This window comes from Misgurnus anguillicaudatus, chromosome 22 (genome assembly GCF_027580225.2).
Source record: "Misgurnus anguillicaudatus chromosome 22, ASM2758022v2, whole genome shotgun sequence".
Lineage (NCBI taxonomy): Eukaryota > Metazoa > Chordata > Actinopteri > Cypriniformes > Cobitidae > Misgurnus > Misgurnus anguillicaudatus.
The window spans coordinates 33663252-33680346 of record NC_073358.2 but is presented as its reverse complement, the minus strand read 5'-3'; positions in this window follow the sequence as shown (position 1 = coordinate 33680346).

The window sequence follows — 17095 nt, the reverse complement described above, 5'->3', positions numbered from 1 at the left end:
ATCAAAGCTATTAAAACAAAGACACTGAGGCCTAAGCGAAGCAGAGGGTTTGTGTGAATCAACAGTAATGTATGTGTGCAGAATAGAGTAATACTCTTTGGCAATTTATTAGCCACATGTAACATGACAAGTTAGGGAATAAGACGCCATATTAATAGCATTGAATGGATAGAGACAGTCTCACTTGTGTACAGCTGCAGGCATTTGTACACACTAGCTATACATAATGAAGCGAGATGAGATTTTACTTTATGTTTAGGCACTGACAAATTTCTCTATTGCTTAAGTGTAACTTGAACCTTTGGCTTGCAGATTTGCAGCTGGGAAATAATGACTTTACTTATTTTTTAAGTCAAAATGGAACCAGAGACTTTCTCACCAGCTGTCACAAATCCCTGTCTATTCTCATTCTGGCCTATGGACAATATGTTATATAAAAACAACTTCCAGAAAAAAGCCTGAACATGTACAATTTGACCAAACCAGATTATTTTACTTTCTATGTGGGCGTGCACACCAAAGCTTTTACGCCCGCGGCCGGCGCATGTTTTCAATGGAAGCTCTGCATTTTTCAAAAAAGCCAGCAGCTAGTGGTTTTCTTCTGCGCTGAAAACCAGCGCTCAGCGGTTTTTCCGCGCTCAGCGATGAACGCCGAGAGTTGAAAAATATTCAACTTTGGGTGAAAAGCTCCGCTCGTCAATGTCAGTTCTGACACGGCCATCCAATCACAGTGGAGGAGGGGCAAGACATTAGCACAGCAACCAACCGGCTCACAGCTGAAGTATCACAGCTACCAAAGCGCTCAGCTGAAGAAAGCTGGCAATCAGCTGAAAAACAGCTGGCAATCGGCGTCCTCCAGGTGTTTTCAGCCGCGTTTAAAAGTTTTGGTGTGCACAACCCCTATAAGTTGCTCTTTCAAAGCTGACATCTTTCTGATTCAGTCGTAGTCTCTGGATCCCCTCACAGCTAAACCATAATAATGTTGGCATTGAATATCACCACTTATGTGTTGCTGGGCCACCCTTATTAAGAGATTAGTTCAGTTAGGAGGTCAGATGGACAAAGATTAACCAGACCATGACCCCTGGCTGCTGTTTTATGCAACCCAGTCTCACCCCATGGCGTCAATATTTGACGACACTTGACCATGCGTCAATATGTTGACGCGGAGGGTATACCTTTCGCGTCATTTTTTGACGAGCTGGGGACTTCAATACTATTAAGTCCGTTGCATTCTCTTTCCTATTTTCTTACCATTTTCTACCATTTTCGCGTCGGTTTAGGGTTAGATTTACATAATGACATCCCTACCCAAACCTTTCCCTAACCCCAATGCCACGCGACAACTGTTTAATTTCGCGTACCCAATAGTATTGAAGTCCCCAGCTCGTCAAAAAATGACGCGAAAGGTATACCCTCCGCGTCAGCGTGTTGGCGCGTGGTTAAGTGTCGTCGAATGTTGACGCCATGGGGTGAGACCGTGTTATTTTATGAAAAATAAACCTCTCGTAAACTTTCAATGGCAGTTGTTTTCAGGCAGTGTGTAATATCACTATGCCTGCTGCAGCCATGTTACATCAGCAAAATCCTTGATTATTACGCCAGAATAAGAGTATAGTCCTAACCATATCTGCCTAGAAAATCGCAACTTTAAATTTTCTGTCTGTCTTAGTACACGATGTAACTACAGAAGAATCAAGTTTTAAATAGAAAAAATATTGAAACTCTTTGGTTATTTTAAGTGCGATGCTAATTCTCTAATCAGATTCAATGGATTGTGCTAAGCTATGCTAAAAGTGGTAGCGCCAGCCGCCAGACCCGGAGATCAGCTGAATGAATTCCAAAATGGTAAGAATCAAATGTTTAACTCTAGGGGAGCTGGAAAATAAGCATATTTTCAAAAAAAGTGGAGTGTCCCTTTACATATCACATTTGCTTAGAGCAGTGTTTCTCAAACTTTTTCAGCCCAAGGACCACTTTATCTTCCAATTTTTTTCTGAGGACCACCTAACAGAATCCCACTCTAACACGTCCCCAAAAAACAACAAAATAGGAAGGATAAGCTAAGATAAAGTTTAATATGCAACTGTTTCAAGTCAAAAACTAATTTTTTAAACACAAATGCAATGCTATGTTCAGAAATTATTATATAAATTTATTATACATTTAAATTTAAGTAAATGTGAAATGAGTTACAGCTTAATATGAACAACAAACTGCACATATGAAAAAAACTGCATTTAAACATAGTATAACAGCCTAGGTCCCACTTAATGTCATTCCAAAGAGCCCTTACTTTAAAACTGAGGTGGTGGGTACAGTATATGAGGTCTATGGTTGTAACTATGGTAACAATAAAATGCTGAAAAAAATCCCCTGAAATTACAGGGATTTTACACATGAAACAAAAACTAGTACATTACAAAACTAAAAGATCTGTGGATTTTAGCTGCTTTCAGTTGACGCTTGATCCTTCTTTTGACTCCTCTTTGGTTTAGCCACCGATCCATTTTTACGTTATTAAAACAGAATAGCAAGAACTGATATCACAGTTTTGCAAGTGCATTGAAAATCTACTTAAATAAGTGACGATTGTATAAACACTTGCCTAGTTTAGGTCATCTTTTGGCGGACCACTAGGGGGGTTTGGCGGACCACTGGGGGGGTTTGGCGGACCACACTTTGAGAATTACTGGCTTAGAGTCAATGGCCACCCATTTAAATGTTCTTTAAAAAATAGTCAGTTAATTTACTAGGGGCGATTCTAAGTTTTTAATATTAGGGAGGGAGGCTCAGTCCCCAACGAGGGTGTATTTATAAAAATAAAAATAATTTGGACACTGTGATTGGATTTTATGAGATGGGTATAACATTTGCATACATTAACTCCGTAACGCTTTTTACAGTGGATGAGAAAGCGTCTTATATTGTTCAACTGTTTAAATTCTTTATATTAAAGAACTACACAAATACAGATGTCATCTATCAGTTAATGCACTCCACACTTTGTACTTTGACGTTCACTCTGCTCTGTGTCGTGGCTCTAAAATCTGAATTAACCTGAAAAAAGCACTAAATTACACAGACTAAAACCCGGGGCATCTGCTTTCATATGCCGTGGTCCAAGGGTAATAATCGAGATGCAGTTTGACCAATGTGTGCGAACATGTCTGACCGTGGCGTGCGAGATAGCGAGACCTGAAGAGAAAGGTCAAAGCAATGCAAAAATGCACATGAATGGTGACTCTAGAAAACAAAAGCCGAATCCTGGACATTTTGATTGATAAATAAAAAATGCTTTTGGCTGGGATTTCTAAAAGAACCAAATAGAGGACATGTCTGGGATAAAGAGGACGTATGGTCACCCTGCCCTAAGGCGTTACATAACCTTTCAAAACACACACTGAGCGTGCTCTGTGGAGAATAGACAGAAGATAAACAATGTTTCCACCAGGTGTTTTTTTTTCTCTACGGTTCACTGCGTCCATTGAGAAACAGCTTGTTTAGATCCTTTAAACTTTCGTTACAAATTGAACAAAGAGATGGGGTTCCAACACTTCCACATACTTCACACAACATGTCTTCAATTATTTTTAATGCAACACTTCAAGTGCTCTCCTAACACAATTCATTAAAATTATCATTTACAAGGCGCAGTCAGTGCTCCCACCTTTATCACATTGCAGATGTTCATCACTGAAACAGGACATTCTGGGAAAGGTACCCTAGGGTAAGGACAATCAGGAAAGCTTCCAATGTCAACTTTGGATAAGCTCGGCAGATAGGCCTGCGATGTTTAGGAAAGCCCCTGCTGCTCTACCATTGCTCTTGGTTAAAACCTCAATCTGCATTAATCAGTGTTTGCTGATGAATCTACAATGTGGTCTTGTTTTCACTCAGACTTTATTGCCAAGAGTGCACATAGACCTTTCCAGGTTATAAAAGGCTCAGAGAGAGCACAGCAACATCAAGCCATTTGTCAAAAGCGGGGGGCCAGCTTTGTTTGTTATTTGGAAACCGAGACGTCTATCAGGCTCTAACATGTACCTGTATAAAAATGTTTCATAAAAAAATAAGTAACTTGCCAATTATGCTCTTTCTCACATAAAGGAAATATTTACTTGTAGCGATGAAAGTATTTTTCACAGCCAAATAAACTTTGTAGTTTAAATCAATGAAACTTTAGGTTGTTTTATTGCTTGCATCCTGTAGCGAGTTGTTTCCCCACAATACGCCTCATGCTCGAATGACAAGCTAATCTAGCATGAAATCTAAACCAACAAAATTAAGAGGCTGCAGTTCATCCGTGAAGATGTCAATGAGCTTTGGGAATTGTGCATGTTAATGTATGTGTGTTCTTTGTAAAGATAAAACCCAGTGCCGTTATTGTACACAAAGCCCACAGAGTGAACAAAACCCATAAGGCCTCTGTGGAAGTATCTGGTGCATTAGGGTCTGTGCCAGCTAAACCTTGACACATCTCTTCCATCCCACCCAGCTGCCCACCTCCCACATCTTCAAGTTATTGCAGTTGCTAAGCATCCTCCACAGCAGCTGTTTTTCTCAACAATGCTGCTGACCTAAATGTGGATAAAGAAAATTATCTGGAAGAATGTGACAGAGTTGAACCCTAGAGTCGGACCATCTCACACAAAGCGATGTTGAGAGTCATTCATTGTCTTTCGGTAGTTAATCCAGCGCATGAAGCCCTACTACTGCAACTTATTAAGGATTCTGGACAAACAGCAAACATTCCTCAAACATTCCTCTCTCCGTAGCTCATGAATAAATGCCGACTGCCTGTTTCTGCAGTGAAAAAGCAGATATTTTGCCATCATGCTCCAATTATAAAAATAATAATATAAGTCAAAACTGAGCTTTTTAGACACGACCGTGACCAAACTTGGCTATTTGATGCAGAACTTCCCTCTATACCCAAAATCAATCACACACACGCTCTCTCTAACGCACAAACACACCTGGAGAAAATAACGGAAGGTAGAAAGGTTATCTTGAATTAAACTCAGTTGTGATTCATTATGTTATGCAGAACATAACAGGTCGAAACAACCAAGCTGTACAATCTGTTCTCTACAATCTGTTGTTTTTTATCATTCCCTTTTCTTCAATATCATGAGTGCACGTAGTGCATAAATCCTCAGCTGAGGATTAGAAATCTTGTATCCAAATTCACTTACCGCAATTGTAATACCACAAATCATATCCCATATGGACAAAAACAAAACACTGAGAAAACTGAGACTTTAATAAGAAACAGTCACTTCAATTTACAACACTAAATGCCCTTTGTTGGCCAAGACGCCTGCTCTGAATTCCTTGGTGCTTTCTGCACAGATGAGTTAAGCAATGTGTTGAATAAATATGTCAAAGTTTCTGATTTTATTTGATTTGTTTAATATTAATTTCATAGGTTTTATTGTGGCTTTTTACTAACATATAAGCCATGCAAATAATTAAATTAAATGGAAGATTTGTATACTGTATGGGCTCATAATGCACAGCATCTGTATGGTGGGTACAAAAATGGAAAATTGTGGAATGTGGAAAATGAACAAAAAAATCTGAATTTTTATTATTATGTTTATTTTAATGTATTTCTTCTATTAAATCTTTAACTAATTTTAATGCCTAGGACTAGGTGGTCTGCATTTCAGTTCTGTTACTAAATACTACATTTCATGCTGGAATGAACTGGCAGCCAATATGTTATTACAAAAGGAATCACAAGGAATGTTGCCTGTTTTAACAGATCAGTTTTTTCTATCAAGATTAAGTCCGTCCGTGCCAAATTCTGACAATACAATACAAGATTGCAAACATTGAGTTTTCACCATTACTTGCTTTTTTATTTTTCGAGCTGTGAAACTGAAACATTTAATAAAATCTCAGATCGAAAATTCAAGATGCGTTTTGGTCGATTCGATCACAAGTGGTCAACGCTAAATACAAATGGTACACATAAAACAAACAACACTTAAGACAAGATTGTAACGTAATTGAAAGTTTGTAATGTTGCAAATCGGCATGGGCCGGCATTGCAACACTCAAATTGTCTGCGTATAACTTTTCAACTGGACACAATACATTTGTGAAAAACAACGTGAATGCCAGCTAAAATAATTAGACACAGCTCATACCTTGGAAATGGTATCATAAAAATATTTAGAAAGAAAAAAACAAAAATAGCACTACAATGGACTGGGCCAAAAAAAACTGAACAACACACTGAGCCTGTTTACACCTGGTATCAAGATAAGATCCTTACTACACCACAACAAAAAAGAGGTCAATGCCAAATTCTAACAATACAATACAAGATGGCAAACAATTGAGTTCGACATGTACGCAATGATTTAAATTATTACTCTACCAGGCTGTCAGGGCAGCACTGATTTAGCGACAGTTACAGTACATTAAAACTTTTGGGATAGCTGAAGAAAACAAGCTGATCCACCATTGCAAACACAGTTTAGAACAAACAACAAGAAAACAATAAACAGGAGTCAAACATTATAGTGACGAAAATGCTCTACAGTTTCTGTTCTTGGAAGAAGTAAAAATTAAAGAAAAAAACGATGTTTGTGCAAATGCTGTCTATTTCCTTTATATAATTAATTTGTTACATTTATATAGCGCTTTTTTATATAATTTTAATTTTAATATAATTGTTTGTAGTGGAATGTTCGGTCTCTATATTTTCACACACATACGCTGTTGTATGCGGACTGTACGCGCACCGTCCTGTCCGCGCACCCTCCTGATGACAAAAATGAAGTCATGCAGACGTCCCTAGTATAGACGGTTTCAGCAGTAACAACATAAACAAGCGGCTTTCGTGGTCCTCACGTAACTTCCGGTAAACCCAGAGAAGAATAAATAACAACAAAGTCCTTTTAAAGTAGTTTATCTATATAGCAAGCAAAATAAACAACACATAGATTACATAGGAACCCAAAACATTTGTTATTTTCGACAAGGTATTTGTTTAAGAGTTCAGTTTCAGCAACTATTCAGACCATTAAACAAACAGAAACCGGAAGTAAAGTTCAGACCAGACACTTATCACGTCACCGCACGTGCGCCCAATGAAACGGTCTATAGAGGGTATGCAACGACCTCACTTTTCCACGTGACACGCCGGAGCTCATCCTGTTGAGTGGCAAAACAAATTAACAAAATGGCTGGTTTTCATAGCGGCTGCTGCAAAAACGCCAGTAAAACTGACTATTATCAGCTTAAATTGAATTTAGTTGGCCTTAAAGGACAAGTTCGGTATTTTACACTTAAAGCCCTGTTTTTATATTGTTTATGGTGAAATAGAACGGTTTTGACTGAAATTTCGACATATGCGGCTGCCCCGAGAATTTTCGGGTGTTTGTGTTTCACCTCACACCTCTACAATGGGTTTAATGGTGCACTGGAACAATCCTTCCTAAAATGCATTAAACTTTCGTTTACAAAGACGTGAAACTCACCGAGTGGTCAGGGGGGTTCACTGATATGCTCGCACAAAAATCGCTGCAAAAGATGCTTTCCAACAGCTGTTTTAGCATTCGTTGTTAACTTGTGGACCTTTTTTTCCAAACGCCTCACACCCGTACATTCTTCCGCTGAGAGCCTGAATAATAGACACTCCAGCCCAGGTGGTGGCGCTAATCCGCCATTGCCAATTGCAAGAATAGAAACAAAGTTCCGGCGCGGAGTAATACCGTACCTCGCAGCACATCTAATCCAAGTCAATGAAGTTGGCAAAAACTACGATAAAACCTGTTGGAATGCGTATTTTGCAGCGATTTTTATGTGAGCATACCAGTGAACACCCCTGACCACTCGGGGAGTTTCACATCTTTGTAAACTTAAGTTTAATGCATTTTAGGGCGGATTGTTCCAGCGCACCATTAAACCCATTGTAAAGGTGGGAGGTGAAACACAAACACCCGAAAATTCTCGGGGCAGCCGCATAATGTCCAAATTTCAGTCAAAACCGTTCTATTTTATCACAAACAATCTGAAAACAGGGCTGTAAGTGTAAAATACCGAACTTGTCCTTTAACAATGAACCTAACAGTAGTCTGTGGACACTGGCATATGGCCAGACATTGTTTTTCCTGACATATGTTTGTCTTTTAAACCATCCCACCTTTGTAGAACACAAGGTTCTTAATTTTTAATGAAGGCTCACTGACAAAACTTTGCAAATACAGTACACAGAAAAAATATTCATTGGTGTATTTTTATAGATTTTTTATCCTTAAAGCAACACTATGTAGTTCCCCCATGTGGTTGAAAAGCGCAACAGTGCCTGGTATCAGACACTCTTCTGCAGGCAGGGGGAGGGCGGGGTTGTGTTTCCTATCCTCCACCGCCACTTTCAGAGTGTGCTTGTAGCAGCTAGGAGGCTGCTCAGGTTGCAGCAACAGTACAATTTGTCCAGTTAAAAGTTGTTCTATCACTAAAATAATTTTAGAGACATTATTTAAAGGTAAAAAAAAACTACATAGTGTTGCTTTAAATTTTACATACCTGTTTTTGCAGTCTAATAAAAAGACTGCTCCAAATTTTTGTTGAATCTGATCACACAACAACTTTTACCATTTTAGACGCGCTTTTCATGCTATGCTACTGTAAAGGGGATCGCACACCGGCCGCGCAGCTCTGCGCTGCGCCGCGCTTAGGAGAACTCGGAGGTATTGTAAACCGGAAGTGCACATTAAATAGTGCGAGCTTCGTCAGATAGCGTCTACTTCAAAATGTAAAATATACGTTAGCAGCCAATGTTAATCATTAATGATGTGGGACACATATGATGTTATTTAATGTCAAACTATGGGAGTGGTCTGTGGCGTAACAGGGATTTGAACAACTTCCTGAGTCACAGATGGGCAGGTGGCGCCTGTCCGCGCCGGTGTGCGTACACTCATAGAAAACAATGTGTTACATTTTTTTAGAGCGGCCGGTGTGCGATCCCCTTAATGCTGTCTCTCAGAGGCCACTAAGTGTGCATAACCACAGTCACTTTCGCCGAAGGTGACGTCACGTGCATACCCTCTATACCTTCGACTTTACTTGGTTATTTGAGTTTGAGCTGTTGAACTGAACTGCGGCTCTGTGTAGTAAATGCGGCTCCATCTGAAAGCAGGTGATGCCGATTTACCACTAATCAAGAAACCAGCCTCACTGACGAGATGCGCAATGACTATTGCCTGCAAATTATCATGCATCCCTAAGCTCAGCCCTCAACGGAGATGTACTAGGACTTCTGCCTACAAAAGCACATCAGATAAGCTCAGAAAATTTCCTTTTTTTATTCTCTGATGTAGGGCTAGATGTCAGAACCTCATGGCTTTACTCTGGCTGCCTTTCATCAATTCTGTTGCCTAGAATTGCATTGCAAGTTAATTGAATTTTACTTTTTACTAACAAAGATTTCTTGCTACAATAGTGTTTCATAAAATATATGAGCAAATGTTTTAGAAAATGCCAAACAACTAAGAGGATGCAGATACATAGCCACATGCTCCTATGGTAATTACCCAGCCACATGTTTGTGGACTTTGTGGACTGTGGTGATAGGAAACTGCCATGTTGGGGGAATAAAGATGTACTCAACGTTCCTCTGGCTACTTCTGATGAATAGATTTTAAGCAGAGATACGCTGTGAAGTCTCCATATACTGTAGGGCTATAATTGTTTTTGGCAAACACGGCTTGGGTACCAAAATCTACAGCCCACCAAGGTCGATTTATTTTGAACACTGTGGTTTTGACTGAACAATGAGCATGCATAAGACTGTAGCTTTATCCATACACAAGATTGGCTACACTATCAGAAAATGGTCAAAATATGTACCCCAGCTGTCACTAGGACTCTTTTTGAAAAAGTATTACCCCAGTGACAGCTGGTGTACATATTTTAACAGACAAAAAAAATTAATAGACATTTGTGTTTAGTTGACACATTCACAAAGCCTACTGTAGCAATGCTGTTTTCCAAATGTACAAATTGTGTAAACATGCAAGTATGGAGTAAATGGTTATTCAATAAGACATTTTGGTGAAATGCTATAAATAACTGAACAATAGTTACTGTACATCTGAAGTATTTACATGAAGATGCCCGATCAGATCACCAAAGTTTAATACTGTATTTAACGTTAAACACTTGTGATCCGATTATCTGAGACCAGATGTTAACAATGCCATACAGGTGGTTTAGGACATGTTGTTGTGAGGGCATCCGAAACACAGAATCAGCCAAAAAATGGAAAACCGTTTAAGAGGAAAAAGTAACCGAAACACATAATTGATCTTTCAGAATTTTATCCAAAATATAATAATAACCATTACATCTTTGGTAACATTAGCAAGGCACGTTGCCAGAATGTTCCTGCAATTTGCTAAAAATATGTTTATAAATTCAGTTTATTGTTCGAAGAGTTTGTTTTAGCAAAATATCACACTTCATGGACAATGTCAGAATGATGAATGACCATCAGACTGAAGTCATTACTCAGTCTTTTAATTGGCACATTTAATTTTGGACACCAGACAATAAAAAAACTTAAAGTTACAGAGCCCTTAACAGTCCACCCAAGACAAGCATTATAAATTCTTAATAAAAACAGACATGCAGAGTATTTTCTTATATTAAGGTTGCCTCATTAGAAAATGTATGTTTTCATCAGAGTAAAGTGTTGTAAAACTCTCTTTAACTATCAACTCAGTAATGACGAACTGCACCACGCTGTCTTATTTGTGCAGATGAGAATAATTGGCTTTTAAAACTGTGATCTCATTGGTATGACCTCGGGAGAGCGACGCGTACACCGATCCAGACAAAATAATTTATGGAAAAAAGAGCATGCAGGAGACAGCCCGTCTCATCCCGTACTCGTACAAATTCAATCACAAAGCAGAAATGTCTTTACATCTGTATTTCTAATACACTAAAAGGGAAACAAATGTAAAATGTAATATGTATTAGATTTCTCATTGACGCATATCCTACAAAATCAGTCAGTGATCTTCTAAGTGATTGATGACTGAAGGCTAATAGATGACAGACTAAAAATAATGCAATTTATTTCACCACTACAGAATCAGAGTGGTGTTATGAAAACAACATTTGCCCACATGAACATTTCAACATGTAGGATGTGAGCTGCTGCGAGTGCATGGTTAATAAAAACCAAAGCAGTGTAAGTGCTAAACTGCCTTGCAATAGCATTGCCCAAATCAGTCAGTGTGGAACTGATCTGAGCTCAGCCTGGAGGATTGATTTCATTAGTAACCAGAGCTAGATCAGTGTAAATGCTGAAGAATTGCAACTGTCATGCTAACAAACACCATATCCCAGGACAGCAAAATAGTTCATGTTCTTTATGCATTAAAGGGTTAATTTACCCAAAATGAAAATAATGTCATTAATGACTCACCCTCATGTTGTTCCAACTCTGAAGACCTTCGTTCATCTTCGGAACACAGTTTAAGATGTTTTACATTTAGTCCATGAGCTTGTTGACCCTTCATTGAAAATCTATGTACAGTATACTGTCCATGTCCAGAAAGGTAATAAAAACATCATCAAAGTAGTTCATATGACATCAGTGGGTCAGTTAGAATGTGTTGAAGCATTGAAAGTACATTTTGACCCCAAAATTACGACTTTACTTAGCATCGTCTTCTCGTCCGCGACTGTTGTGAAGTGCATGCGCAAGGCAAAAGTCACGTGACAACGATGACGTGTTATCCAGAAGTTTCTTTTTTTTCAAACTTACAGCATGCGAAAGCCTGGGCACACAAAAAAAACAACAGCTGGGGCGCACCAGATAACACGTCAGCCGCGTCGTACGTCATCTGCGTCACGAGACTTTAGTCTCGCGCATGCACTTCAAGACGCGGGAAAGAAGACTGAAGATGCTGAATAAAGTCATAATTTCTGTTATTTTTGGACCAAATTGTATTTTCGATGCTTCAACACATTCTAACTGACCCACTGATGTCACATGGACTACTTTGTTGATGTTTTTATTACCTTTCCGGACATGGACAGCTACCATATGCATTTTGAAATTCAGGGGTGAGCTGTTGGTTGCGATTCACCACTAGATGTCGCTAAAATTTACAAACAGTCATCTTAAGCCAAAGAACTAATGCCGGATACACACCAAAAGATTTTTTACATCTTATAAGATTTTCAAAATGTAATAGACCACAAACATGAGGATAAAAAATTCTAGATTTAACTGTTTTTTATTTTATTTATTTGACAGGGACAGTGTACATTAATTAACATTACTGTAAATGCCCCAGAATTAGCCAAAAGGCTATTTTTCATCAGTTGTTCCTGGAGTGGGACAAGGATGGGTCATCCCTTTACTCCTACAGTGTGTGGTGTGCCATGATGTGTCAAAGACAGCACACCACAAACAAACAGATTTTCTACCAGAGTGTCGACTGTGAACACAGGAAATCTTGCAAAATCTCGTGAGACTTCAGAATAAGCATGGCGGATGATATGCAGGAATTTCAATGATAGTGTTCGGGATGATTTTCACAGAAAATTCAAGGAAAAAAGAAAAGGGTTTGATTGAAGTCGTGGAGACAGCGGGAACATGTACAAGTTTGTGCAGCGCCATGACTGCTTCCATCTTCCATCATCTTGGTTTCTGATTGGATATTGTTTCATTTCACGTGATAATCTCAAAAGCGTGCACATGCTGATCCTCTAGGTTCCCCCCACACATCAGGATTTCTGATCGTAAATATTAAACAATATTTACAATTCACGATTGAGGTGGCTCCAACGTTCTTCCGATCAGGTTCGGACACTCTTAACACACCTTACACCAAGGGAAAATCTTATAAGATAATCTGTAGAACCATCAAAATAATCGGGACAAAGCTAGGATTGTCGGAAGGAGTGGAAATCGGCCCCAAATCAGCCCGATTATCTTTTAGTGTGTACCCAGCATAAAAGTACCCTTTTATTTTGAAGGGGAAACCCTGTGCGTGAAAAGGTCATGCACATCATAAAAGTGACGACAAAGAGAGGATATTGACAAGAAAGGCGGGTCATAATGCTATGTTTCATAAAGACGAAAATGGGTTGAATGTAAACCGATACAACCTTATTGTAAACTGTTACCCACAACTTTCAAATGTCTCCAATATTAGCAGTAATATCTGAAGGATTGCCTGCACAGCCTCCCTTTTAAGAGCACAGTATGTCTGTTGGCACACAGCATGGTATCCTGTCCAAACATAATGTTGAAACAATGTAATGTGCTAGCATTGTAATTGATTCCATTTTTAAGGGGAATAAATGTGAGCTTTGTGAAATGATGAAATATCAGTGTATGATCACTTGCAGACTACATTTTGTTCGTGATGCGTTCAGCAGTTTCGACAAGTTTGTTTTGCACTTAGCTGACCTAATGGGCCGGCTCATCGAGCAAAAGCACTGCACTTCATTAACCGCAGGGATTCGGATCAATGTTTATCACAATAAAAGTGTCAAATGACGCACATCCAGTAATGTATGATTCAAATATTTCCCAAAACAGTTCAGCACATCCAGAAACAGACATACGGATCTTATGAATTTCTGCATGTTACCTCAATTGTTTCAGTGCGGGATTTCAACTCCCCTTAACTTTACCTGGAGGCCATCCTCAAAGCTGACGCAGGGTTCTCCAATGAGCTACTGATCAACCCAATAAAATCTATAGAAATAACTAAAACAAACTCATTAAATGTTTTCAAGAGTTTCAGAGATAACAGAAGCAACATTGCACTCATTAAAAAACGAGTCTTGTAAGTAGATGACAAACAATGTCACCACAAGACGTCATAAGCTGCGCCTAAGCACAAAAGCATCAAGTAAATAGAGCCACATGTCTTGCACCCATTACACTATGGTTCACACTGATCGCAAAGCAAACACAGGACCAACAGCAGGTTGTTACCTGTCCCAGGTTCCCTCTCACGGCGGGGTAATAGTCCATTATGAATGCTTAAAGCGGTTGATCGTTTGACCTAATATTCGCTAATGCCGATACTCCAGTCCAATCGTGACACTGTACGCATTTATGTTTCCCAAACAGGATCCTCATGCTGCTTATGTCGCAATTGCTGGCAACAGGGGGTGGAGGGGTATTCGTCATAACTCCTATCGATGCTGGCAACGGTTATATGGGTGCTGCCTTCTCTTAGCTGGTTTGGAGACAACTCAAATTTTCATTGATAGGAGAAAAATCATGGCTACTTGCTCAGGTCATTGAACCTGTAGAAGTGTGGTAAATCTGTGGTAATTATCGAATTAGTTCAAATTCATGCCTAGCATTAACTTAATTGTTCAAACATAATTAATTGAATTAATTAAAAAGACATTTACATTTTAGTATCGACAGCTGAGCATTGCTGCGTCTCAGCAAAATTCCATTCAACCATCAATTTTAACCTTTTTGAAGACAGCGAGTTTAGATTGACATCATATAGCTGACAATTTACAGGAAACGCCTTAACTGGCTTATCGAAATCTAGGAAGTAACCATGGATATATTCAATTGCTGTACACACAAGCTCATGTTCATTTCTTAATAGCAATTGTTGTATTTTACATGTAAGATTTTTAAGCTTTTTGAAAGTTGAACTACATTGAAACTTTGCCACATGCAGAATGATTAAAAGCACATACACACACAGGCAAAGACACATGTCCTTCATGATGAGATTTTTGTTTTTTGTGCAATCGGGAGAACACACAGCCTTTATGAAACATATGGAGGCCTGGATATTATCAGAACTATACTAACAATCTAGATCTTTTATTTATTTCTGTCATGTTTTCTTTGCTGGGGCTTCATGTGCTCTTAATCAATCAGGTCTCCTACTGGGATAGAGTCATCCACACAGCATTTACCCTTAATTGACCTAATGTGTTTGTGCCTGAATTACTATGTAAATGCATTGCATTTATGATCATCCATGTACACTCACCTAAAGATTATTAGGAACACCTGTTCAATTTCTCATTAATGCAAATATCTAATCAACTAATCACATGGCAGCTGCTTCAATGCATTTAGGAGTGTGGTCCTGGTCAAGACAATCTCCTGAACTCCAAACTGAATCTCCAAATGGGAAAGAAAGGTGATTTAAGCACTTTTGAGCGTGGCATGGTTGTTAGTGCCAGATGGGCCGGTCTGAGTATTTTACAATCTGCTCAGTTACTGGGATTTTCACGCACAACCATTTCTAGGGTTTACAAAGAATGGTGTGAAAAGGGAAAAACATCCAGTATGTGGCAGTCCTGTGGGCGAAAATGCCTTGTTGATGCTAGAGGTCAGAGGAGAATGGGCCGACTTATTCAAGCTGATAGAAGAGCAACTTTGACTGAAATAACCACTCGTTACAACTGAGGTATGCAGCAAAGCATTTGTGAAGCCACAACATGCACAACATTGAGGCAGATGGGCTACAACAGAAGACCCCAACGGGTACCACTCATCCCCACTACAAATAGGAAAAAGAGGCTACAATTTGCACGAGCTCACCAAAATTGGACAGTTGAAGACTGGAAAAATGTTGCCTGGTCTGATGAGTCTCGATTTCTGTTGAGACATTCAGATGGTAGAGTCAGAATTTGGCGTAAACAGAATGAGAACATGGATCCATCATTCCTTGTTACCACTGTGCAGGCTGGTGGTGGTGGTGTAATGGTGTGGGGTATGTTTTCTTGGCACACTTTAGGCCCCTTAGTGCCAATTGGGCATCGTTTAAATGGCACGGCCTACCTGATGTTTCACTATATCTACAAAGTCACCATTATGCTCTATAAACCATCGAATAAAGCCATCATAAGGAGATTTGGGTGATTTTCCTTACTGGCCCTCTCAAAGTCCAGAAAAGGTCAATGTCAATGGTTTTAAAGTGCACCTATTGTCCGATTCATGTTTTTACATTTCCTTTGATGTGTAAGTGTGTATTAGTACATGTTAACGACATGCAAACGGTAAATACCCCAAAGTAAACAATGAAACGAGTTATCATCTCCAACATAAAACTCTTTTCTTGGACTAAAACAAAAATACAGATTGTAGGCAACAGTTTACTTCCAGGGATTGATGATGTAGACAAGACCAACATTATCCTAATTCTTCTTGCTTCAGACTCACAGCCTGTAAGTTAACTCCTGTTAGCAACTGAATCTTTCAAACATGGTAAGAAGCGTCACGTTTCCGGCTGATGTCAGAGGTTTTCACACCAATCACAAAGTACAGATTAGCTGGCCAATCAGGGACACAGAGCTTTACAAATCCGTTTGTTCAGGAAGAAAGTGAAATCTAGAGCTACAAAAATGTACAGTATGTAAAAAATAATGTGTTTTTAACCATAAACCACGCAAACACATTGTATTATACCAAATTCACAAAATAAAGTTGTTTTTTAGCAATGCAATATTTGCTCTTTAATATATTTGGCTCACATTTAAGTTATCCACTGCTTCAGTACCACCTCCGCACAACGCTTTTTTTTATAAGCATCTTGCCTGGCTGAAATCCTAACTAGCTAACAAACTCTGCAAAGTTGTTTATATATAATGCCAGACACCATAAAAAACCCATAATACAAATACCTTGTCTCACAAATAAGCAACAAACAAACATGTATAATTAATGCCAGAGTTTGCTCCTCTTACTGTATAACATCATAAACTGTGCTGACAGGCTACACACCCTACAAAAACCACACAAAAACACAAGTGTGTGACCACATTATTTTTGTAAAAGGCAGCAAGACATGAGTCACCTTCAATTAATACTATACTTATATACTTCATTCATACATCTAAAACCACACATTTATTCCTTAATACAGAATATCTAAGAAAAACTCTGACGTGAAATTTCTATTTAATATATTTAAATTCCTGTATAATATTGTTCAAGTCACTTGTGTGAGTATATTCAAAATAAATAATTGAGTGCGTTTAAAGAACTGCGTAAAGACAGACTCTAATAAAAAATATTTGTTTTCGACTGTTTACAAGAAGTCTAAACCACACAACTGGT